Below are 25,084 nucleotides of genomic sequence, written 5' to 3' on the forward strand. Positions count from 1 at the left end.
CTGCTCGTTCCACCCCACCCCCCGCCTTAATTGGTTCTCCTCCCTTCCAACGGTGTTGAGGCGGGTGGGAACAGCAGGGGGTGAAGGTGCTGTGTTTAAAGAGGTGGAGTTATGCAGATCTAAAACGCGTGGATTGCAGCAGCAGCAAGCCGAAAAGTGCAGGCATGTAAGGGATCTAGAGGTTGACAACATGTCTTCTTAACGGGAGTCCAGGAGCTCATCTCCACAAATGGACTTTTCAGGATCCTTGGGTGGCTCCGTAGTTTGAAACCAATTCTGGTTATCGCTTCTCGGCCTTTTGGCTAAGATCAAGTGTAGTATCTGTTCTTATCAGTTTAATATCTGATACGTCCCCTATCTGGGGACCATATATTAAATGGATTTTTAGAACAGGGAGATGGAAAAAGAGCTTGCTCTGTCCACTCCACGCATTGACTTGGTATTGCAGTATCTCCAGGACCGGTGCACCCCTTCTTTAATGCAGTTTCTAAAATCAGAAAGAATTGAATTCAATGTTTTTTGTTCATTTTGCTTGTTTGTCGGATTTTGGGATGGACTCTTTGGCTTTGCTTTTCTTCTCCTCATTGGATTTTTCATGTTCAAAGTTGCAGAAGCCAGATTACAAGCTCATTTTGGTTCAACTTCAGCAACTGTGCATTGCATTGCCATGTAATGTGATGCAATGCTATCTTTCTAGCTCTCCCTTTTTACTTCCTTTTGGATAAACAGACATATTAGGCAAGCATTTTGGAGCTTTCACCTAAATAACTACAGGTGGTGAGATAAGCTGCACAATATAATTGACCTTTCAGTATATTGTTGCACACACACCATCTATTTAGCAAATGCCCTTGTTATCAACAGCAGCCTTTTAAACTCACCTGAGCTAACAGGTATGTGCGCTGGTTACTCTGCTGCGCTTAAAATTTCTTTTTTGGTTTGCTACAATGCCTTTTCTGAAACGTTGTCTCCTTCTGCTGGAACACTGACTTCTTTCATTTAATGCCTGCAGACTATAAAAGAGAACCCAACCCAAAAAGTTTGGTTGATTAGTCTGTGGCATTCTGTTAAACTGTTGCTTATGGCGGTCTCTGTGAGCTTCTCAGCGACATTCAGCCAGCCAGGTATCCTGCCTGCAGTAGATGGAATGTGGCAATGGAACGCTGGCTGCGCGTGTCATAATAGGCTCTGAGCCTTTATATACCTGTGCACAGCAGCAGCCACCTTCAGTCTGCTGCTGGACAGCCAGCAGCAGCAGCAGCAGGAGAGGTATGTAATCAGGAGCCCTCCTGCTAAGGGTAGACAGCTGCTCGTTCCACCCCACCCCCCGCCTTAATTGGTTCTCCTCCCTTCCAACGGTGTTGAGGCGGGTGGGAACAGCAGGGGGTGAAGGTGCTGTGTTTAAAGAGGTGGAGTTATGCAGATCTAAAACGCGTGGATCGCAGCAGCAGCAAGCCGAAAAGTGCAGGCATGTAAGGGATCTAGAGGTTGACAACATGTCTTCTTAACGGGAGTCCAGGAGCTCATCTCCACAAATGGACTTTTCAGGATCCTTGGGTGGCTCCGTAGTTTGAAACCAATTCTGGTTATCGCTTCTCGGCCTTTTGGCTAAGATCAAGTGTAGTATCTGTTCTTATCAGTTTAATATCTGATACGTCCCCTATTTGGGGACCATATATTAAATGGATTTTTAGAACAGGGAGATGGAAAAAGAGCTTGCTCTGTCCACTCCACGCATTGACCTGGTATTGCAGTATCTCCAGGACCGGTGCACCCCTTCTTTAATGCAGTTTCTAAAATCAGAAAGAATTGAATTCAATGTTTTTTGTTCATTTTGCTTGTTTGTCGGATTTTGGGATGGACTCTTTGGCTTTGCTTTTCTTCTCCTCATTGGATTTTTCATGTTCAAAGTTGCAGAAGCCAGATTACAAGCTCATTTTGGTTCAACTTCAGCAACTGTGCATTGCATTGCCATGTAATGTGATGCAATGCTATCTTTCTAGCTCTCCCTTTTTACTTCCTTTTGGATAAACAGACATATTAGGCAAGCATTTTGGAGCTTTCACCTAAATAACTACAGGTGGTGAGATAAGCTGCACAATATAATTGACCTTTCAGTATATTGTTGCACACACACCATCTATTTAGCAAATGCCCTTGTTATCAACAGCAGCCTTTTAAACTCACCTGAGCTAACAGGTATGTGCGCTGGTTACTCTGCTGCGCTTAAAATTTCTTTTTTGGTTTGCTACAATGCCTTTTCTGAAACGTTGTCTCCTTCTACTGGAACACTGACTTCTTTCATTTAATGCCTGCAGACTATAAAAGAGAACCCAACCCAAAAAGTTTGGTTGATTAGTCTGTGGCATTCTGTTAAACTGTTGCTTATGGCGGTCTCTGTGAGCTTCTCAGCGACATTCAGCCAGCCAGGTATCCTGCCTGCAGTAGATGGAATGTGGCAATGGAACGCTGGCTGCGCGTGTCATAATAGGCTCTGAGCCTTTATATACCTGTGCACAGCAGCAGCCACCTTCAGTCTGCTGCTGGACAGCCAGCAGCAGCAGCAGCAGGAGAGGTATGTAATCAGGAGCCCTCCTGCTAAGGGTAGACAGCTGCTCGTTCCACCCCACCCCCCGCCTTAATTGGTTCTCCTCCCTTCCAACGGTGTTGAGGCGGGTGGGAACAGCAGGGGGTGAAGGTGCTGTGTTTAAAGAGGTGGAGTTATGCAGATCTAAAACGCGTGGATTGCAGCAGCAGCAAGCCGAAAAGTGCAGGCATGTAAGGGATCTAGAGGTTGACAACATGTCTTCTTAACGGGAGTCCAGGAGCTCATCTCCACAAATGGACTTTTCAGGATCCTTGGGTGGCTCCGTAGTTTGAAACCAATTCTGGTTATCGCTTCTCGGCCTTTTGGCTAAGATCAAGTGTAGTATCTGTTCTTATCAGTTTAATATCTGATACGTCCCCTATCTGGGGACCATATATTAAATGGATTTTTAGAACAGGGAGATGGAAAAAGAGCTTGCTCTGTCCACTCCACGCATTGACCTGGTATTGCAGTATCTCCAGGACCGGTGCACCCCTTCTTTAATGCAGTTTCTAAAATCAGAAAGAATTGAATTCAATGTTTTTTGTTCATTTTGCTTGTTTGTCGGATTTTGGGATGGACTCTTTGGCTTTGCTTTTCTTCTCCTCATTGGATTTTTCATGTTCAAAGTTGCAGAAGCCAGATTACAAGCTCATTTTGGTTCAACTTCAGCAACTGTGCATTGCATTGCCATGTAATGTGATGCAATGCTATCTTTCTAGCTCTCCCTTTTTACTTCCTTTTGGATAAACAGACATATTAGGCAAGCATTTTGGAGCTTTCACCTAAATAACTACAGGTGGTGAGATAAGCTGCACAATATAATTGACCTTTCAGTATATTGTTGCACACACACCATCTATTTAGCAAATGCCCTTGTTATCAACAGCAGCCTTTTAAACTCACCTGAGCTAACAGGTATGTGCGCTGGTTACTCTGCTGCGCTTAAAATTTCTTTTTTGGTTTGCTACAATGCCTTTTCTGAAACGTTGTCTCCTTCTGCTGGAACACTGACTTCTTTCATTTAATGCCTGCAGACTATAAAAGAGAACCCAACCCAAAAAGTTTGGTTGATTAGTCTGTGGCATTCTGTTAAACTGTTGCTTATGGCGGTCTCTGTGAGCTTCTCAGCGACATTCAGCCAGCCAGGTATCCTGCCTGCAGTAGATGGAATGTGGCAATGGAACGCTGGCTGTGCGTGTCATAATAGGCTCTGAGCCTTTATATACCTGTGCACAGCAGCAGCCACCTTCAGTCTGCTGCTGGACAGCCAGCAGCAGCAGCAGCAGGAGAGGTATGTAATCAGGAGCCCTCCTGCTAAGGGTAGACAGCTGCTCGTTCCACCCCACCCCCCGCCTTAATTGGTTCTCCTCCCTTCCAACGGTGTTGAGGCGGGTGGGAACAGCAGGGGGTGAAGGTGCTGTGTTTAAAGAGGTGGAGTTATGCAGATCTAAAACGCGTGGATTGCAGCAGCAGCAAGCCGAAAAGTGCAGGCATGTAAGGGATCTAGAGGTTGACAACATGTCTTCTTAACGGGAGTCCAGGAGCTCATCTCCACAAATGGACTTTTCAGGATCCTTGGGTGGCTCCGTAGTTTGAAACCAATTCTGGTTATCGCTTCTCGGCCTTTTGGCTAAGATCAAGTGTAGTATCTGTTCTTATCATTTTAATATCTGATACATCCCCTATCTGGGGACCATATATTAAATGGATTTTTAGAACAGGGAGATGGAAAAAGAGCTTGCTCTGTCCACTCCACGCATTGACCTGGTATTGCAGTATCTCCAGGACCGGTGCACCCCTTCTTTAATGCAGTTTCTAAAATCAGAAAGAATTGAATTCAATGTTTTTTGTTCATTTTGCTTGTTTGTCGGATTTTGGGATGGACTCTTTGGCTTTGCTTTTCTTCTCCTCATTGGATTTTTCATGTTCAAAGTTGCAGAAGCCAGATTACAAGCTCATTTTGGTTCAACTTCAGCAACTGTGCATTGCATTGCCATGTAATGTGATGCAATGCTATCTTTCTAGCTCTCCCTTTTTACTTCCTTTTGGATAAACAGACATATTAGGCAAGCATTTTGGAGCTTTCACCTAAATAACTACAGGTGGTGAGATAAGCTGCACAATATAATTGACCTTTCAGTATATTGTTGCACACACACCATCTATTTAGCAAATGCCCTTGTTATCAACAGCAGCCTTTTAAACTCACCTGAGCTAACAGGTATGTGCGCTGGTTACTCTGCTGCGCTTAAAATTTCTTTTTTGGTTTGCTACAATGCCTTTTCTGAAACGTTGTCTCCTTCTGCTGGAACACTGACTTCTTTCATTTAATGCCTGCAGACTATAAAAGAGAACCCAACCCAAAAAGTTTGGTTGATTAGTCTGTGGCATTCTGTTAAACTGTTGCTTATGGCGGTCTCTGTGAGCTTCTCAGCGACATTCAGCTAGCCAGGTATCCTGCCTGCAGTAGATGGAATGTGGCAATGGAACGCTGGCTGCGCGTGTCATAATAGGCTCTGAGCCTTTATATACCTGTGCACAGCAGCAGCCACCTTCAGTCTGCTGCTGGACAGCCAGCAGCAGCAGCAGCAGGAGAGGTATGTAATCAGGAGCCCTCCTGCTAAGGGTAGACAGCTGCTCGTTCCACCCCACCCCCCGCCTTAATTGGTTCTCCTCCCTTCCAACGGTGTTGAGGCGGGTGGGAACAGCAGGGGGTGAAGGTGCTGTGTTTAAAGAGGTGGAGTTATGCAGATCTAAAACGCGTGGATTGCAGCAGCAGCAAGCCGAAAAGTGCAGGCATGTAAGGGATCTAGAGGTTGACAACATGTCTTCTTAACGGGAGTCCAGGAGCTCATCTCCACAAATGGACTTTTCAGGATCCTTGGGTGGCTCCGTAGTTTGAAACCAATTCTGGTTATCGCTTCTCTGCCTTTTGGCTAAGATCAAGTGTAGTATCTGTTCTTATCAGTTTAATATCTGATACGTCCCCTATCTGGGGACCATATATTAAATGGATTTTTAGAACAGGGAGATGGAAAAAGAGCTTGCTCTGTCCACTCCACGCATTGACCTGGTATTGCAGTATCTCCAGGACCGGTGCACCCCTTCTTTAATGCAGTTTCTAAAATCAGAAAGAATTGAATTCAATGTTTTTTGTTCATTTTGCTTGTTTGTCGGATTTTGGGATGGACTCTTTGGCTTTGCTTTTCTTCTCCTCATTGGATTTTTCATGTTCAAAGTTGCAGAAGCCAGATTACAAGCTCATTTTGGTTCAACTTCAGCAACTGTGCATTGCATTGCCATGTAATGTGATGCAATGCTATCTTTCTAGCTCTCCCTTTTTACTTCCTTTTGGATAAACAGACATATTAGGCAAGCATTTTGGAGCTTTCACCTAAATAACTACAGGTGGTGAGATAAGCTGCACAATATAATTGACCTTTCAGTATATTGTTGCACACACACCATCTATTTAGCAAATGCCCTTGTTATCAACAGCAGCCTTTTAAACTCACCTGAGCTAACAGGTATGTGCGCTGGTTACTCTGCTGCGCTTAAAATTTCTTTTTTGGTTTGCTACAATGCCTTTTCTGAAACGTTGTCTCCTTCTGCTGGAACACTGACTTCTTTCATTTAATGCCTGCAGACTATAAAAGAGAACCCAACCCAAAAAGTTTGGTTGATTAGTCTGTGGCATTCTGTTAAACTGTTGCTTATGGCGGTCTCTGTGAGCTTCTCAGCGACATTCAGCCAGCCAGGTATCCTGCCTGCAGTAGATGGAATGTGGCAATGGAACGCTGGCTGCGCGTGTCATAATAGGCTCTGAGCCTTTATATACCTGTGCACAGCAGCAGCCACCTTCAGTCTTCTGCTGGACAGCCAGCAGCAGCAGCAGCAGGAGAGGTATGTAATCAGGAGCCCTCCTGCTAAGGGTAGACAGCTGCTCGTTCCACCCCACCCCCCGCCTTAATTGGTTCTCCTCCCTTCCAACGGTGTTGAGGCGGGTGGGAACAGCAGGGGGTGAAGGTGCTGTGTTTAAAGAGGTGGAGTTATGCAGATCTAAAACGCGTGGATTGCAGCAGCAGCAAGCCGAAAAGTGCAGGCATGTAAGGGATCTAGAGGTTGACAACATGTCTTCTTAACGGGAGCCCAGGAGCTCATCTCCACAAATGGACTTTTCAGGATCCTTGGGTGGCTCCGTAGTTTGAAACCAATTCTGGTTATCGCTTCTCGGCCTTTTGGCTGAGATCAGGTGCAGTGATCTAACGGTTGCTGCCTTGGTCTTGGCTGAGAGGTGCCCGGGGTACCCGGCTCCTTGGCCTGGGGGGATCGTCTCACCTTTTGGTGGGACTTCACCCCCCTGCTGCTATTAGGGAGCTGGCTTAGTCCCCGGGCAACAAGTTGCGATCCCCAGGCGAAAGGCCGAGCCCGTAGTGACGGTAAGCCTTTGCCACTTTGGTGAGATGCCTTGTTCATTTCAATTTTCCACTGGCTCCGGCCAGATCAGGAACTCGGTGCGTATCGAGGTTCCAGCAAACCATATGACAACCCCCGTGAGTTCTATGTACAGATTTTGAGAGATCTGTTGAATGTGAAAGATCATGATGTTTACTGCCTGCAGGAGAAGGGGCAGAGTACATATATTCTCACGTTCTCGACCAAGGTTGCCTGCCAGCACTTTTACGAATGCGTTAAGGGCCACCGCAACAGCAAGCTGTTGGACGGAGTGATTTTTACGGGTCTAGATGGCGGAGTTGACGTTCCCCTTGTGGTATACATGTTTAACCCCCATGTGTCCACAGATGATATTGAGCTTTTTCTGAGCAGATATTGTACATCTGTCAGATTTACGGGGAACGTCAAAGGTCGGAGCGGTTTCTGGAATGGGAAACGACGCTTTATGGTACGCTTCAGACTTGACCCTGGGGGTGTAGAAGGCCTTATGCACCCCCCCTCCACAGTGGTGCTGGGAAGAGACCATGGCTACCTCTTCTATGATGGACAACCATTCAGGTGTCGTAGGTGTGGTGACCTTGGTCACATACAGAGCGATTGTAAGAACGAGCGGATGAGTCAGTGCCACAATTGTGGACAATGGGGTCATGCCTCAAAGGACTGTAAGAACAGTAAGACCTGCAGTGGGTGCGGAATGTCTACTCACCAGTTCAGTAATTGTCCGATGCGGACAAGGTCTCGTGGTGGCTCTCGGGCGCCTGCGGCTAGTTCCGCAGGAGTTCCTGCTGATGCCAGCAGGGTCAGCCCGGGTGACCCCAGAAAAAGCTTTGTGGACATTACTAAAGGTCAAAAACAGTCTGACTCAGTCGATGCTCAGTCGGTACCTTTGCGGAAAAACCCGGCCTCTGTAGCCGAGGTCACGCCTTTGCCTACTCCTGCAGGGGTCCAGGTTTCACCTGGTGGGGAGATGGCACCTTCTCAGAGCGGAAATGAGAGGGAACCAAAAAAGAGGCGAAAATCTGGAGCTGTTGGTACCAATCCAGATGTCCATCCAGATACCCCTGCTGATGCCAGCACAGATGTTGGACCAGATGTCTGCCCTGATGCCAGTCCAGACGGATGCCCTGATGCCAATCCAGATGGATGCCCTGATGCCAATCCAGACGGATGCCCTGATGCCAATCCAGATGGATGTCCTGATGCCAACCCAGATGGATGCCTTGATGCCAGTCCAGATGGATGTCCTGATGCCAGTCCAGATGGATGTCCTGATGCCAGTCCAGATGGATGTCCTGGAACCATTCCTGATGGATGTCCTGTTGCCTGCCTGGATGATAGAGGTCGTGCAGTGGTTGGTGAACCTGTTGCTGGTCCTGATGGTCATCCTGCTCCGGAGATGATGTCCCTTGGTGCTCCTGGAGGGTCTGCGGGTATTCCACCTGCTGCAGTGCCTGGTGAGGATCGGGTGGATTCGGAGGATCGGATGGATCTCAGCGCCAGTGGTAAGAGAAGTCGTGAAGAGGCACAGGAGGAGCATAACCTGCCTCAGATGTCCCGTAAAGTCTTTCTATCTAGTGCTGCAAAAATTCTCAGCCCAGAGGGGACTAACTTAATTGAGGATTTCACGGACTCAGATGAAACGGACAGTTTACGAACTGTGTCATCCCTTCCTTCACCTTCTCTGTCACAAATTATTGATTCAGATTCAGAGTATAATGAATCAATAAAAAACACCTAACATGGCAGAAATCCGTGCTGCCTCACTAAATGTGAGAAGCCTAAAGAGCCCTGTTAGACGGGCTGCTTTGTTTGCTTGGTTACTGACTCTGAACTTTGACATTTTTTTCCTGCAAGAATGCGGTATTGATCACGATTTGTCATACCCCAACTTAAAAATGGACTGGTCAGCAGGACCCTCTATTTGGTCAGGGTCCAATGAAAATAAAGCTGCCGGGGTTGGGATTTTATTCAAATGTCAAAATGTTAATGTTTTATCCATCACTGAAATAGTTCCAGGTCGTGCCTTATCAACTCATGTTATTTTAAATGGTTTTACCTGTCGTCTTATTAATGTTTATGCATCCCCAGAGAAAAATGAGCGTGCTTCCCTTTTTAATGTCATCCCTTTGTTTTTATCAGGTCCGTCCCCTGTGATAGTGGGAGGGGATTTTAACTGTGTCATGTTGGGGGAGGGGAGGAGTGGAGGTGATACTAATGGAAGAACAGACAAAACATCCAGTCTGTTAAAACATTTGACAACGGACCTCAAATTATTAGATGCTTGGAGAAAGTCCTACCCTACTGACCCTGGGCATACATGGAGGGGTAGAGGGATGTCATCTCGTATTGATTTTATTTTTTCCTCTTCTGATGTTTTTAAACCTAGGAATGCTGGTCTAATAGAAAATATTTTTTCTGATCATGTATTACTATACAATGTATTGCAAACTCCACAGGAAGCAAAAGTTGGAAAAGGTATGTGGAAATTGAATGTGCTCTTATTAGAAGACGAACTGGTAAGGGCGGAGTTTTATGCAAAGTATGAGAGTTGGAGAAGACGGAAACACCCAAATCAGAGTATGTTGGGGTGGTGGGAGTGTGTTAAAACCCGTATTAAAGAATTTTTTATTAAAATTGGTAAAAGGAAGGCACGTGAAAAAAGGAAATGTTTTAAAGATTTTAATGTCAGGATGCAAACTCTCCATAAGCTTAAGGGGTGGGGAGTGCCTGGTGTGGATGGTGAGATTGCCAAGATCCAGACAGAAATCCAAAAATTCCTGGAACAAAAGGGTAAAGAAATTATATTTAATGCCCGTGTGAAATATTTGGAAGAGGGTGAGACCTGCTCAAGGTTCTTCTTTAAAAAAATGAGTGACAAAAAACAAGTGATTACTGAGCTAGAAGGACAATCTTCCACTGAGAGCATTTTAGGGCATACTGCTAATTTTTATAGAGATCTTTTTAGTATTAAAAATGTTGATGAACCTGCTTTTACAGAGAATCTTAATGTTTTATCCCAGTTTTTAAATAAAGATGACCAGATTTTTTTAGCTAAAGAACTTTTACCCAGTGAAATTGAAGAGACCCTTAAGAGTTTTAATAAAGGTAAGGCTCCTGGATCAGATGGCCTTCCTATTGAATTTTATCTTTGCTTTTGGGATCTAATTAAGGAGGATTTTATACAAGTAGTTTGTGAAGCCTCTAAGGCTGATTTATTACCATATTCATGGCGTAAAAGTATGATTACATTAATTTTTAAGAAAGGTGATAAATCAAAGTTGGAGAATTGGAGGCCTATTTCACTATTAAATACAGACTACAAGATTTTAGCTAAAGTTGTTGCTGGTCGTCTTAAAGCAGTTATTAAAAATGTAATTCATCCAGATCAGGTTTGTGGTGTCCCTGGGAGATCAATCTGGGAGCATCTAAACCTAATTCGTGATCTTATCTGGTTTCAAAAAGATAGAAAACAGCCACTAGCTATTTTATCTTTGGATTTTATGAAAGCGTTTGATAGGGTCTCCCACTTTTATCTTTTTAAAGTTATGGGAAAGATGGGGTTCCCTGATTCTTTTATTCAGAAAATTGCGCTTTTATACAAACAGTCATCTGCCCGGATTTTAGTCAATGGTTTTTTAACTAGAGAGGTGGAGCTTCTTTCCGGTGTTAAACAAGGTTGCCCCATGTCCCCACTTTTATTTGTCTGCTCCATTGAGCCACTGTTGTGCCTGCTGCGTCGGGACAAGGTGGTTAGGGGCATTTTTATTCCGGGTGGGGGTGGACAACAAGTTAAAGCCATTGGATATATGGATGACATATCTGTATATGGCACTAGCTCAGCATCTATTAACAGAGCAATTCTAATTACTGAAATTTTTAGTGCTGGGTCTGGGTTTAAGTTGAATATAAATAAATGTGACTGTATGATTATGGGTCAATGGGAGTCAGATCCGCCTAGGGTTCCCACACAAACAGTAGGAATCAAGATCCTGGGTGTCTTGTTTAATCCTGCTAATGATGGTATTGAAAACTGGGATTTGGTTTTGAATAAATTAAATCAGAAGATCTCTTTATGGCAAACTCGAAAACTAACAATGGAGGGCAAGATTCTTGTAATTAAAATGGTTTTGCTTCCTATCATTTTGTATGCCGCTATGGTTTTTCCCCCTAATTCTCTGTATCTTAAAAGACTTATGAAGCCCATGTTTTATTTTCTGTGGGGATCCAAAATGGAGAAATTGAGGAGGGAGGTGGTATGTAAAAGCAAGAAAAATGGGGGTAAAGGGTTCCCTGATTTAAAATTGTTTTTATTTATCAAGTTTTTTGTATTTTGTTGCAAAAGCTTGAATAATGTTGGGGCTTTCTCTTGTTTTCTTAGATATACAACTGGGTTTCTTTTCCGAAAGTTGAACTTCAGTATGACTGTTAATTGTCCTTTTCTCTTATCTCCCCCTAAGCATTACAAGATCTTGGAGAAGGTCATTTCAGAATATGATCTGACCCAAGTTGATCGTCAGCTTTTATTTGATCAACGTAAGTTAACAGTTATTTGTAAGGGACATGAGGAGATGGAGGATGTGTCTAATTTTTCCATCTCCAGGTGCCGCCTAGTGTGGAACAACGTGGCCTGTCCTGCACTTAGCAACTCACAAAAGGATTTAGCTTGGCAGGTTGTTCACCAATGTCTCCCTACGAGAGCTTTTCAGCATCATAGGGGGCTGGTGGCTAGTGCTAGATGTCCCAGAGAAAGATGCGCCCCAAACGAGTCAGTGTTTCATTTACTGTGGGATTGCCCCTACGCACAAGAGCTATGGCAGACGGTGGGCACCCTCCTAAAATGGATATGTGGTATACAAACCCTTAATTGTGACATTATAATATATGGGATAATTAATTGCCCAACCATGAAACAAGCACGAGTCGCATGGCTTATAATAAACTGTTTAAAAGAAGCTTTATGGAAAGTGCGCAATATATTATTGTTTAAACGTGAATTTATTCCTGTCAAAGATTGTATTGGGCTTGCTCTTTGTGAAATGTTTACATACTACCTGAGAGATTGTAAAAAGATGGGAATCAATGAAGCAAAAAAGCTATGGTGTTTGCAAATTTGGAATATGTATTTATTTATGTAAATTATATGCAAAACTGTGTTTTATGCTTTTTATGCTTTTAAGTGCATTTTAATTCTGACTCTGTATTAGTTTTATGTCATATTTTATTCCAGTATTTGTGATTTGTTTCAAATATTGTATCGGATATGTTCTTTGTGAAAAGTTTTCATACTACCTGATTGTAACAAGATAAAGTTAAAAAGCTATGGTGTTTGCATTTGACATATGTATTTATTTATGCAAATTATATGCAAAACTGTGTTTTATGATTTTTATGCTTTTATGCGCTTTTTAAATCTGACCTTGTATTTGTTTTATGTCATATTTTATTCAAGTCTTTGTGATTTGTTTGTAATTTATGATGTATGTCTGATTTAAATAAAGCTTGTTTGAAAACGGATCTGTTCTTATCAGTTTAATATCTGATACGTCCCCTATCTGGGGACCATATATTAAATGGATTTTTAGAACAGGGAGATGGAAAAAGAGCTTGCTCTGTCCACTCCACGCATTGACCTGGTATTGCAGTATCTCCAGGACCGGTGCACCCCTTCTTTAATGCAGTTTCTAAAATCAGAAAGAATTGAATTCAATGTTTTTTGTTCATTTTGCTTGTTTGTCGGATTTTGGGATGGACTCTTTGGCTTTGCTTTTCTTCTCCTCATTGGATTTTTCATGTTCAAAGTTGCAGAAGCCAGATTACAAGCTCATTTTGGTTCAACTTCAGCAACTGTGCATTGCATTGCCATGTAATGTGATGCAATGCTATCTTTCTAGCTCTCCCTTTTTACTTCCTTTTGGATAAACAGACATATTAGGCAAGCATTTTGGAGCTTTCACCTAAATAACTACAGGTGGTGAGATAAGCTGCACAATATAATTGACCTTTCAGTATATTGTTGCACACACACCATCTATTTAGCAAATGCCCTTGTTATCAACAGCAGCCTTTTAAACTCACCTGAGCTAACAGGTATGTGCGCTGGTTACTCTGCTGCGCTTAAAATTTCTTTTTTGGTTTGCTACAATGCCTTTTCTGAAACGTTGTCTCCTTCTGCTGGAACACTGACTTTTTTCATTTAATGCCTGCAGACTATAAAAGAGAACCCAACCCAAAAAGTTTGGTTGATTAGTCTGTGGCATTCTGTTAAACTGTTGCTTATGGCGGTCTCTGTGAGCTTCTCAGCGACATTCAGCCAGCCAGGTATCCTGCCTGCAGTAGATGGAATGTGGCAATGGAACGCTGGCTGCGCGTGTCATAATAGGCTCTGAGCCTTTATATACCTGTGCACAGCAGCAGCCACCTTCAGTCTGCTGCTGGACAGCCAGCAGCAGCAGCAGCAGGAGAGGTATGTAATCAGGAGCCCTCCTGCTAAGGGTAGACAGCTGCTCGTTCCACCCCACCCCCCGCCTTAATTGGTTCTCCTCCCTTCCAACGGTGTTGAGGCGGGTGGGAACAGCAGGGGGTGAAGGTGCTGTGTTTAAAGAGGTGGAGTTATGCAGATCTAAAACGCGTGGATTGCAGCAGCAGCAAGCCGAAAAGTGCAGGCATGTAAGGGATCTAGAGGTTGACAAAATGTCTTCTTAACGGGAGTTCAGGAGCTCATCTCCACAAATGGACTTTTCAGGATCCTTGGGTGGCTCCGTAGTTTGAAACCAATTCTGGTTATCGCTTCTCGGCCTTTTGGCTAAGATCAAGTGTAGTATCTGTTCTTATCAGTTTAATATCTGATACGTCCCCTATCTGGGGACCATATATTAAATGGATTTTTAGAACAGGGAGATGGAAAAAGAGCTTGCTCTGTCCACTCCACGCATTGACCTGGTATTGCAGTATCTCCAGGACCGGTGCACCCCTTCTTTAATGCAGTTTCTAAAATCAGAAAGAATTGAATTCAATGTTTTTTGTTCATTTTGCTTGTTTGTCGGATTTTGGGATGGACTCTTTGGCTTTGCTTTTCTTCTCCTCATTGGATTTTTCATGTTCAAAGTTGCAGAAGCCAGATTACAAGCTCATTTTGGTTCAACTTCAGCAACTGTGCATTGCATTGCCATGTAATGTGATGCAATGCTATCTTTCTAGCTCTCCCTTTTTACTTCCTTTTGGATAAACAGACATATTAGGCAAGCATTTTGGAGCTTTCACCTAAATAACTACAGGTGGTGAGATAAGCTGCACAATATAATTGACCTTTCAGTATATTGTTGCACACACACCATCTATTTAGCAAATGCCCTTGTTATCAACAGCAGCCTTTTAAACTCACCTGAGCTAACAGGTATGTGCGCTGGTTACTCTGCTGCGCTTAAAATTTCTTTTTTGGTTTGCTACAATGCCTTTTCTGAAACGTTGTCTCCTTCTGCTGGAACACTGACTTCTTTCATTTAATGCCTGCAGACTATAAAAGAGAACCCAACCCAAAAAGTTTGGTTGATTAGTCTGTGGCATTCTGTTAAACTGTTGCTTATGGCGGTCTCGGTGAGCTTCTCAGCGACATTCAGCCAGCCAGGTATCCTGCCTGCAGTAGATGGAATGTGGCAATGGAACGCTGGCTGCGCGTGTCATAATAGGCTCTGAGCCTTTATATACCTGTGCACAGCAGCAGCCACCTTCAGTCTGCTGCTGGACAGCCAGCAGCAGCAGCAGCAGGAGAGGTATGTAATCAGGAGCCCTCCTGCTAAGGGTAGACAGCTGCTCGTTCCACCCCACCCCCCGCCTTAATTGGTTCTCCTCCCTTCCAACGGTGTTGAGGCGGGTGGGAACAGCAGGGGGTGAAGGTGCTGTGTTTAAAGAGGTGGAGTTATGCAGATCTAAAACGCGTGGATTGCAGCAGCAGCAAGCCGAAAAGTGCAGGCATGTAAGGGATCTAGAGGTTGACAACATGTCTTCTTAACGGGAGTCCAGGAGCTCATCTCCACAAATGGACTTTTCAGGATCCTTGGGTGGCTCCGTAGTTTGAAACCAATTCTGGTTATCGCTTCTCGGCCTTTTGGCTAAGATCAAGTGCAGTGATTTAGCGATTGCTGCCTTGGTTTTGGTTGGAGGTGTCTGGGGTAACTGGCTCGTCGGCCTTGGGGGATCGTCCTTACTTAATTGTGGGGACTTCACCCCCTTGCTGCTATAGGCGTGTCGGCTTAGTCCCCAGACAACGGGAAGCGATCATACTCGCTCCTTCTGTGTGTTGGAGTGGAGATTACGCTAATTCTGTTGGAGAATCATGGCAACAGAGGCGGAGTTGTGGCCGAAGTTGGAGGTTCCAGAACATGCACGTGTGGAGACCGCTTTCCGGATTTTTGTCCGGAGAGACTGTCAGAAGGTTAAGGACTTTCGGTTTATTATGAAGGAGATCATCTTGGGTGTCGCAAAGGTGAAAAAAGAAGACATCGTGGCAGTTATGGATTATCCCCAAAAGGGTGTCTATGACGTGTTTTTTGAGTCTAGGAAGATTTTGGAGAACTATATGGATTCTTTTGATGAATTGAGACATGAGAAGTTTGTTGGAATTCGGTTTCAACGTCACGTATTTAGTAGTGAAAAGATGGTGACAGTGAAGATGTTTTCACCACTGGTTCCAGAAGAGGACATTGTCACGTTTTTGAGTGGTTTTGCCAAGTCTGTAGTATCAAAAGGTAAAGTAATGAATGAATTCGGAGTATGGACGGGAAAGTGGAAATTTTTTGTGGAATTTAACATGAACAAGGATAGGAGTTTTTCCTACCCGCCTCAAAGGTTTAAGCTTGGTAAAGTAAGTGGGAATTTATTCTTTAATGGGATGGATTCCTTTTGTTCAATTTGTGAGGTATATGGTCATAAACGTGAAGACTGTACTGCAGAAAAGTGTTGGAAGTGTAAAGCGGAAGGACATGTTTCTAAATCATGTCCAGTAGAAAGGAATAAGTGTAACCTGTGTATGGAAATTGGGCATAGGTTTAAGGAATGCCCAAAGAGAAAGAGTAATAAGGAGAAGATGGAAAGTGCAAAGGCGGAAAAGAAAGAAAAAAAGAAGACGGTAGAGGTTCAGAGGCAAACAGAAGAGGAGGAAGCTGATAAAGAAATGGACAAAGTTAAAAAAGGAATTGCGGAAATGAAGGGAAGTGGTGTGTGTTTTGAAGCTTTTTTTCCAAAGGTAATCGCAAGTGTGAAGGCAAATAAAGAGAGGTTTTTTGAAACCTATAAGGTGGGAAGGACATGGATAGATTATGTGAATACAAACTTTGAATCTTTCTCGCAAGAGAAAGGACTGTTGGAGTATCTAACATATTTTGCGTTGAAGGGAGGAATGCAGTAATGTGTTTTGTTTCCTTCCTCTATATATTATGTGTCTGAGAGGAAATACTGGTTGTTGTTTTGTTTTTTTTGTATATGCATTAAATAATGTTTTTTTGTTTTAAAATGACACGATGATGGATTTGGTCCATCACCGTTTTCAGAAGTATGGAATCGAGATGGTACTTGTAATCTGAGTGTTATGGAAAAAAAAAAAAAATCTGTTCTTATCAGTTTAATATCTGATACGTCCCCTATCTGGGGACCATATATTAAATGGATTTTTAGAACAGGGAGATGGAAAAAGAGCTTGCTCTGTCCACTCCACGCATTGACCTGGTATTGCAGTATCTCCAGGACCGGTGCACCCCTTCTTTAATGCAGTTTCTAAAATCAGAAAGAATTGAATTCAATGTTTTTTGTTCATTTTGCTTGTTTGTCGGATTTTGGGATGGACTCTTTGGCTTTGCTTTTCTTCTCCTCATTGGATTTTTCATGTTCAAAGTTGCAGAAGCCAGATTACAAGCTCATTTTGGTTCAACTTCAGCAACTGTGCATTGCATTGCCATGTAATGTGATGCAATGCTATCTTTCTAGCTCTCCCTTTTTACTTCCTTTTGGATAAACAGACATATTAGGCAAGCATTTTGGAGCTTTCACCTAAATAACTACAGGTGGTGAGATAAGCTGCACAATATAATTGACCTTTCAGTATATTGTTGCACACACACCATCTATTTAGCAAATGCCCTTGTTATCAACAGCAGCCTTTTAAACTCACCTGAGCTAACAGGTATGTGCGCTGGTTACTCTGCTGCGCTTAAAATTTCTTTTTTGGTTTGCTACAATGCCTTTTCTGAAACGTTGTCTCCTTCTGCTGGAACACTGACTTCTTTCATTTAATGCCCGCAGACTATAAAAGAGAACCCAACCCAAAAAGTTTGGTTGATTAGTCTGTGGCATTCTGTTAAACTGTTGCTTATGGCGGTCTCTGTGAGCTTCTCAGCGACATTCAGCCAGCCAGGTATCCTGCCTGCAGTAGATGGAATGTGGCAATGGAACGCTGGCTGCGCGTGTCATAATAGGCTCTGAGCCTTTATATACCTGTGCACAGCAGCAGCCACCTTCAGTCTACTGCTGGACAGCCAGCAGCAGCAGCAGCAGGAGAGGTATGTAATCAGGAGCCCTCCTGCTAAGGGTAGACAGCTGCTCGTTCCACCCCACCCCCCGCCTTAATTGGTTCTCCTCCCTTCCAACGGTGTTGAGGCGGGTGGGAACAGCAGGGGGTGAAGGTGCTGTGCTTAAAGAGGTGGAGTTATGCAGATCTAAAACGCGTGGATTGCAGCAGCAGCAAGCCGAAAAGTGCAGGCATGTAAGGGATCTAGAGGTTGACAACATGTCTTCTTAACGGGAGTCCAGGAGCTCATCTCCACAAATGGACTTTTCAGGATCCTTGGGTGGCTCCGTAGTTTGAAACCAATTCTGGTTATCGCTTCTCGGCCTTTTGGCTAAGATCAAGTGTAGTATCTGTTCTTATCAGTTTAATATCTGATACGTCCCCTATCTGGGGACCATATATTAAATGGATTTTTAGAACAGGGAGATGGAAAAAGAGCTTGCTCTGTCCACTCCACGCATTGACCTGGTATTGCAGTATCTCCAGGACCGGTGCACCCCTTCTTTAACCCCTTAATAACATCTGACGTACTAATACGCGTCTGTGCCCTGGGACTTAAGAGCCAGACCCGTATTAGTACGTCATCGCGATCGCGCCCGCACACAGGCTGTGCGGGCGCGATCGCCGCCGGGTGTCAGCTGATTGTCACAGCTGACACCCGGTACTATGTGCAGGGAGCGGTCACGCACCGCTCCCAGCACATTAACCCCCGCGATGCTGCGATCGAAGTCGATCGAAGTCGATCGCGGCATTGCGGGGGCAAGGGGAGGTGATCGGCGATACTCACCTCCTCTTCCGGCTTCCAGCGCAGTCTGCAAAGGCTTCCCGGGTGTTGCCATGACGACCCGATGTCGTCATGACAACATCCGGGTCACCAGAGAGCAGGAAGATTGCTTGGACATGCGCAGTGCATCTCCAAGCAATCTTCACACTGTGCACTTCTGACAGCCTTCATGGCATAGGGATGGTGCTCCATTCCTGTGCCATGCAGGCGATCAGAAAAAAAAAAGTGAAAGTCCCAGAGTGGGACAAAGTAATAAAGTGTATAAACTGTGTGAAAGTGGAAAAAAAAAAAAAAAAAAAATGTGCAAAAATATTATAAAAAAATAAAAAAAATAATACACCAAAAATAAAAATATAATGTACCCATCAATAAATATTATTATAAAAAAAATAAAAAAAAAACAATAAAAGTACACATATTTGGTATCGCCGCGTCCGGAACAACCTGACCTATAAAACTGTCCCACTAGTTAACCCCTTCAGTGAACACGGTAAAAAAAAAAAAAAAAAAACCAAGCAAAAAACAATGCTTTATCACCATACCGCCAAACAAAAAGTGGAATAACACGCGATCAAAAAGACGTATATAAATAGAAATGATACCGCTGAAAACGGCATCTCGTCCTGCAAAAAACAAGCCGCCATATAGCTCCACCAGCTGAAAAATAAAAAAGTTATAGCTCTCATAATAAAGCGATACTAAAAAATATTTATTTCTATAAAATAGCTTTTATTGTGTATAAGCGCCAAAACATAGAAAAATGATACAAATGTGGTACCGCTGTAAACGTACTGACCCGAAGAGTAAAGCTGCCTTATCAATTTTACCACACGCGGAACAGAATAAAAAAAAAAAAAAAAAAACAATTCCTGAATTGTTGGTTTTTGTTTATTCTGCCTCCCAAAAATCGGAATAGAAAGCGATCAAAAAATGTCACGTGCCTGAAAATGGCACCAATAACAACGTCAAGTCATCCCGCAAAAAACGAGCCGTCACATGACTGTCTGCCAAAATCTGGAAAAATTATAGCTCTCAAAATATGGCGATGCAAAAACTAGATTTTACAAAAAATGCGTCTTTTAGTGTGTGACAGCTGTCAGTCATAAAAACCCCATATGATTCTGGCATTGCTGTAATCACACCGACCCGAAGAATAAAGTCGTCTAATCACTTATACCGCACAAAGAACGGCGTCAAAAATAAACTCTTGAGTTAGGATTGGGCTAGGGTTAGGGCTGGGTTTGGGGCTAGGGTTGTGCTGGGGCTAGGGTTGTGCTGGGGCTAGGGTTGTGCTGGGGCTAGGGTTGTGCTAGGGTTAGGGCTGGGGTTGGGATTTTTTTCAAAAGTAAGAAAAAAAGATGACGATATGGCGACTAGTGTTGAGAGCAAGTGCTCGCTACTTGAGTTTGCATCGGGTGCTCTGGTATGCATTTAGTATCGTGGGTATTTGAGTGACATGCTCGAGTCTCTGCCCCATATGCTTCGCGGCCAAAAAACTTTACGGGGATTGCCTGCCATGCACGAGCGATCCCCGCATGTTTTTTTTTGGGTGTCTAATAACCGTGAAACATGCGGAGCAGGGACTCGAGCATGTCACTCGAGCACACGCTGTACATGGTGCATACCTGAGTACCCGATGCAAACTCAAGTAGCGAGCACTTGCGCTCAAGAATAATGAAAACTTATTCAATATGATGACCTAATGTAAACAAATAATGTGCCGTACCTCTGGGTTCAAAATGTTCACTATACACCTTAATAAAATCTTTGAGGGGTATAGTTTCCAAAATGGGGACACTTGTGGGGGAGCTCCACTGTTTAGGCACATCACGGGCTCTCCAAACGCGACATGGTGTCCGCTAACAAATTGAATGGAAAATCGGCTCAAATTGTTAGCGGACGCCATGTTGCGTTTGGAGAGCCCCTGTGTGTCCAAACATTGGAGCTCCCCCACAAGTGACCCCATTTTGGAAACTAGACCCCCCAAGGCACCTATCTAGATGCATAGTGAGCACTTAGAACCCCCAGGTGCTTCACAAATTGATTCGTAAAAATGAAAAAGTGAAAATAAAACACTTTTTCATTTTTATGAATCAATTTGTGAAGCACCTGGGGTTCCAAGTGCTCACTATGAATCTAGATAGGTGCCTTGGGGGGTCTAGTTTCCAAAATGGGGTCACTTGTGGGGGAGCTCCAATGTTTGGGCACACAGGGACTCTCTAAATGCAACATGGTATCCGCTAACAAATTGAATGGAAAATCGGCTCAAATTGTTAGCGGACACCACATTGCGTTTGGAGAGCCCCTCTGTGCCCAAACTTTGGAGCTCCCCCACAAGTGACCCCATTTTGGAAACTAGACCCCCCAAGGCACCTTTCTAGATGCATAGTGAGCACTTGGAACCCCCAGGTGCTTCACAAATTGATTCATAAAAATGAAAAAGTGAAAAAAAAAACACTTTTTCATTTTTATGAATCAATTTGTGAAGCACCTGGGGTTCCAAGTGCTCACTATGAATCTAGAAAGGTGCCTTGGGGGGTCTAGTTTCCAAAATGGGGTCACTTGTGGGGGAGCTCCAATGTTTCGGCACACAGGGACTCTCTAAATGCAACATGGTATCCGCTAACAAATTGAATGGAAAATCGGCTCAAATTGTTAGCGGACACCACATTGCGTTTGGAGAGCCCCTCTGTGCCCAAACTTTGGAGCTCCCCCACAAGTGACCCCATTTTGGAAACTAGACCCCCCAAGGCACCTTTCTAGATGCATAGTGAGCACTTGGAACCCCCAGGTGCTTCACAAATTGATTCGTAAAAATGAAAAAGTGAAAAAAAAAACACTTTTTCATTTTTATGAATCAATTTGTGAAGCACCTGGGGTTCCAAGTGCTCACTATGAATCTAGATAGGTGCCTTGGGGGGTCTAGTTTCCAAAATTGGGTCACTTGTGGGGGAGCTCCAATGTTTGGGCACACAGGGACTCTCTAAATGCAACATGGTATCCGCTAACAAATTGAATGGAAAATCGGCTCAAATTGTTAGCGGACACCACATTGCGTTTGGAAAGCCCCTCTGTGCCCAAACTTTGGAGCTCCCCCACAAGTGACCCCATTTTGGAAACTAGACCCCCCAAGGCACCTTTCTAGATGCATAGTGAGCACTTGGAACCCCCAGGTGCTTCACAAATTAATTCGTAAAAATGAAAAAGTGAAAAAAAAAACACTTTTTCATTTTTATGAATCAATTTGTGAAGCACCTGGGGTTCCAAGTGCTCACTATGAATCTAGATAGGTGCCTTGGGGGGTCTAGTTTCCAAAATGGGGTCACTTGTGGGGGAGCTCCAATGTTTGGGCACACAGGGACTCTCCAAATGCAACATGATATCCGCTAACAAATTGTCGGCTCAAATTGTTAGCGGATATCATGTTGCATTTGGAGAGTCCCTGTGTGCCCAAACATTGGAGCTCCTCCACAAGTGACCCCATTTTGGAAACTAGACCCCCCAAGGCACCTATCTAGATGCATAGTGAGCACTTGGAACCCCTAGGTGCTTCACAAATTAATTCGTAAAAATGAAAAAGTGTTTTTTTTTTTCACTTTTTCATTATTACGAATCAATTTGTGAAGCACCTGGGGGTTCCAAGTGCTCACTATGCATCTAGAAAGGTGCCTTGGGGGGTCTAGTTTCCAAAATGGGGTCACTTGTGGGGAAGCTCCAAAGTTTGGGCACAGAGGGGCTCTCCAAACGCAATGTGGCGTCCGCTAACAATTTGAGCCGATTTTCCATTCAATTTGTTAGCGGATACCATGTTGCATTTAGAGAGTCCCTGTGTGCCCAAACATTGGAGCTCCCCCACAAGTGACCCCATTTTGGAAACTAGACCCCCCAAGGCACCTATCTAGATGCATAGTAAGCACTTGGAACCCCTAGGTGCTTCACAAATTGATTCGTAAAAATGAAAAAGTGTTTTTTTTTTCACTTTTTCATTATTACGAATCAATTTGTGAAGCACCTGGGGGTTCCAAGTGCTCACTATGCATCTAGAAAGGTGCCTTGGGGGGTTTAGTTTCCAAAATGGGGTCACTTGTGGGGGAGCTCCAAAGTTTGGGCACAGAGGGGCTCTCCAAACGCAATGTGGCGTCCGCTAACAATTTGAGCCGATTTTCCATTCAATTTGTTAGCGGATACCATGTTGCATTTAGAGAGTCCCTGTGTGCCCAAACATTGGAGCTCCCCCACAAGTGACCCCATTTTGGAAACTAGACCCCCCAAGGCACCTATCTAGATGCATAGTGAGCACTTGGAACCCCTAGGTGCTTCACAAATTGATTCGTAAAAATGAAAAAGTGTTTTTTTTTTCACTTTTTCATTATTACGAATCAATTTGTGAAGCACCTGGTTTCCAAGTGCTCATTATGCATCTAGAAAGGTGCCTTGGGGGGTCTAGTTTCCAAAATGGGGTCACTTGTGGGGGAGCTCCAAAGTTTGGGCACAGAGAAGCTCTCCAAACGCAATGTGGTGTCCGCTAACAATTTGAGCCGATTTTCCATTCAATTTGTTAGCGGACACCATGTTGCATTTAGAGAGCCGCTGTGTGCCCAAATATTGGAGCTCCCCCACAAGTGACCCCATTTTGGAAACTAGACCACCCAAGGCACCTTTCTAGATGCATAGTGAGCACTTGGAACCCTCAGGTGCTTCACAAATTGATTCATACAAATGAAAAAGTGTTTTTTTTTTCACTTTTTCATTGTTACGAATCAATTTGTGAAGCACCTGGGGGTTCCAAGTGCTCACTATGCATCTAGATAGGTGCCTTGGGGGGTCTAGTTTCCAAAATGGGGTCACTTGTGGGGGAGCTCCAATGTTTGGGCACACAGTGACTCTCTAAATGCAACATGGTGTCCTCTAACAAATTTAACGGAAAATCGGCTCAAATTGTTAGCGACACCATATTGCGTTTGGAGAGCCGCTGTGTGCCCAAACATTGGAGCTCCCCCACAAGTGACCCCATTTTGGAAACTAGACCCCCCAAGGCACCTATCTAGATGCATTGTGAGCACTTGGAACACTCAGGTGCTTCACAAATTGATTCATAAAAATGAAAAAGTGTTTTTTTTTTTCACTTTTTCATTGTTACGAATCAATTTGTGAAGCACCTGGGGGTTCCAAGTGCTCACTATGCATCTAGAAAGGTGCCTTGGGGGGTCTAGTTTCCAAAATGGGGTCACTTGTGGGGGAGCTCCAAAGTTTGGGCACACATGGGCTCTCCAAACACAACATGGCGTCCGCTAATTATTCAAGCAAATTTTACAATCAAAAAGTCAAATAGCGCTCCTTCCCTTCCGAGCCCTGCCGTGCGCCCAAACAGTATTTTTTCCCCAAATATTGGGTATCTGCGTGCCCAGGGGAAATTGCACAACAAATTTTGGGGTCCATTTTTTCTTGTTACCCCTGTGAAAATAAAAAAAATTGGGTCTAAATTAACATTTTTGTGAAAAAAGTTAAATGTTCATTTTTTTCTTCCACATTCAAAAAATTCCTGTGAAGCACCTGAAGGGTTAATAAAGTTCTTGAATGTGGTTTTGAGCACCTTGAGGGGTGCAGTTTTTAGAATGGTGTCACTTTTGGGTATTTTCTGTCATAAAGACCTCTCAAAGTGACTTCAAATGTGATGTGGTCCCTAAAAAAATGGTTTTGTAAATTTTGTTGGAAAAATGAGAAATCGCTGGTCAACTTTTAACCCTTATAGCTCCCTAACAAAAAAAAATTTTGGTTCCAAAATTGTGCTGATGTAAAGTATACATGTGGGAAATGTTATTTATTAACTCTTTTGTGTGACATATCGCTCTGATTTCAGGGCTTAAAAATTCAAATTTTGAAAATTGCAAAATTTTCAAAATTTTCGCCAAATTTCCGTTTTTTTCACAAATAAACGCAAGTGATATCGAAGAAATTTTTCCACAATCATGAAGTACAATATGTCACGAAAAAACAATCTCAGAATCAGGGGGATCCGTTGAAGCGTTCGAGAGTAATTACCTCATAAAGTGACAGTGGTCAGAATTGTAAAAATTGGCCCGGTCATTAACGTGCAAACCACCCGCGGGGCTTAAGGGGTTAATGCAGTTTCTAAAATCAGAAAGAATTTAATTCAATGTTTTTTGTTCATTTTGCTTGTTTGTCGGATTTTGGGATGGACTCTTTGGCTTTGCTTTTCTTCTCCTCATTGGATTTTTCATGTTCAAAGTTGCAGAAGCCAGATTACAAGCTCATTTTGGTTCAACTTCAGCAACTGTGCATTGCATTGCCATGTAATGTGATGCAATGCTATCTTTCTAGCTCTCCCTTTTTACTTCCTTTTGGATAAACAGACATATTAGGCAAGCATTTTGGAGCTTTCACCTAAATAACTACAGGTGGTGAGATAAGCTGCACAATATAATTGACCTTTCAGTATATTGTTGCACACACACCATCTATTTAGCAAATGCCCTTGTTATCAACAGCAGCCTTTTAAACTCACCTGAGCTAACAGGTATGTGCGCTGGTTACTCTGCTGCGCTTAAAATTTCTTTTTTGGTTTGCTACAATGCCTTTTCTGAAACGTTGTCTCCCTCTGCTGGAACACTGACTTCTTTCATTTAATGCCTGCAGACTATAAAAGAGAACCCAACCCAAAAAGTTTGGTTGATTA

The 25,084-nt window shown here is 43.5% G+C and overlaps 8 non-coding genes and 1 pseudogene across 8 annotated transcripts; all 9 read left to right on the forward strand.

Moving 5' to 3' along the window:
- Positions 1–282: 282 nt before the first annotated feature.
- Positions 283–473, forward strand: LOC141243290 (U2 spliceosomal RNA). Its single transcript, XR_012307579.1, has one exon. It is a non-coding gene; the product is annotated as a U2 spliceosomal RNA (small nuclear RNA).
- Positions 474–1,588: 1,115 nt separating this feature from the next.
- LOC141243163 (U2 spliceosomal RNA) lies at positions 1,589–1,779 on the forward strand. Its single transcript, XR_012307462.1, has one exon. It is a non-coding gene; the product is annotated as a U2 spliceosomal RNA (small nuclear RNA).
- A 1,115-nt stretch (positions 1,780–2,894) lies between these two features.
- Positions 2,895–3,085, forward strand: LOC141243224 (U2 spliceosomal RNA). Its single transcript, XR_012307519.1, has one exon. It is a non-coding gene; the product is annotated as a U2 spliceosomal RNA (small nuclear RNA).
- Positions 3,086–4,200: 1,115 nt separating this feature from the next.
- Positions 4,201–4,391, forward strand: LOC141243325 (U2 spliceosomal RNA). The gene has a single exon (XR_012307612.1). It is a non-coding gene; the product is annotated as a U2 spliceosomal RNA (small nuclear RNA).
- A 1,115-nt stretch (positions 4,392–5,506) lies between these two features.
- On the forward strand, positions 5,507–5,697 carry LOC141243283 (U2 spliceosomal RNA). The gene has a single exon (XR_012307572.1). It is a non-coding gene; the product is annotated as a U2 spliceosomal RNA (small nuclear RNA).
- A 6,842-nt stretch (positions 5,698–12,539) lies between these two features.
- On the forward strand, positions 12,540–12,712 carry LOC141243333 (U2 spliceosomal RNA; annotated as a pseudogene).
- Positions 12,713–13,827: 1,115 nt separating this feature from the next.
- LOC141243225 (U2 spliceosomal RNA) lies at positions 13,828–14,018 on the forward strand. The gene has a single exon (XR_012307520.1). It is a non-coding gene; the product is annotated as a U2 spliceosomal RNA (small nuclear RNA).
- Positions 14,019–16,617: 2,599 nt separating this feature from the next.
- LOC141243344 (U2 spliceosomal RNA) lies at positions 16,618–16,799 on the forward strand. Its single transcript, XR_012307624.1, has one exon. It is a non-coding gene; the product is annotated as a U2 spliceosomal RNA (small nuclear RNA).
- A 1,115-nt stretch (positions 16,800–17,914) lies between these two features.
- Positions 17,915–18,105, forward strand: LOC141243226 (U2 spliceosomal RNA). The gene has a single exon (XR_012307521.1). It is a non-coding gene; the product is annotated as a U2 spliceosomal RNA (small nuclear RNA).
- The last annotated feature ends 6,979 nt before the right edge of the window (positions 18,106–25,084 follow it).

The sequence above is a fragment of the Phyllobates terribilis genome, unplaced genomic scaffold (assembly GCF_046119375.1).
Source record: "Phyllobates terribilis strain yellow unplaced genomic scaffold, ASM4611937v1 Scaffold_1213__1_contigs__length_355869, whole genome shotgun sequence".
NCBI classification, from domain to species: Eukaryota; Metazoa; Chordata; class Amphibia; order Anura; family Dendrobatidae; genus Phyllobates; species Phyllobates terribilis.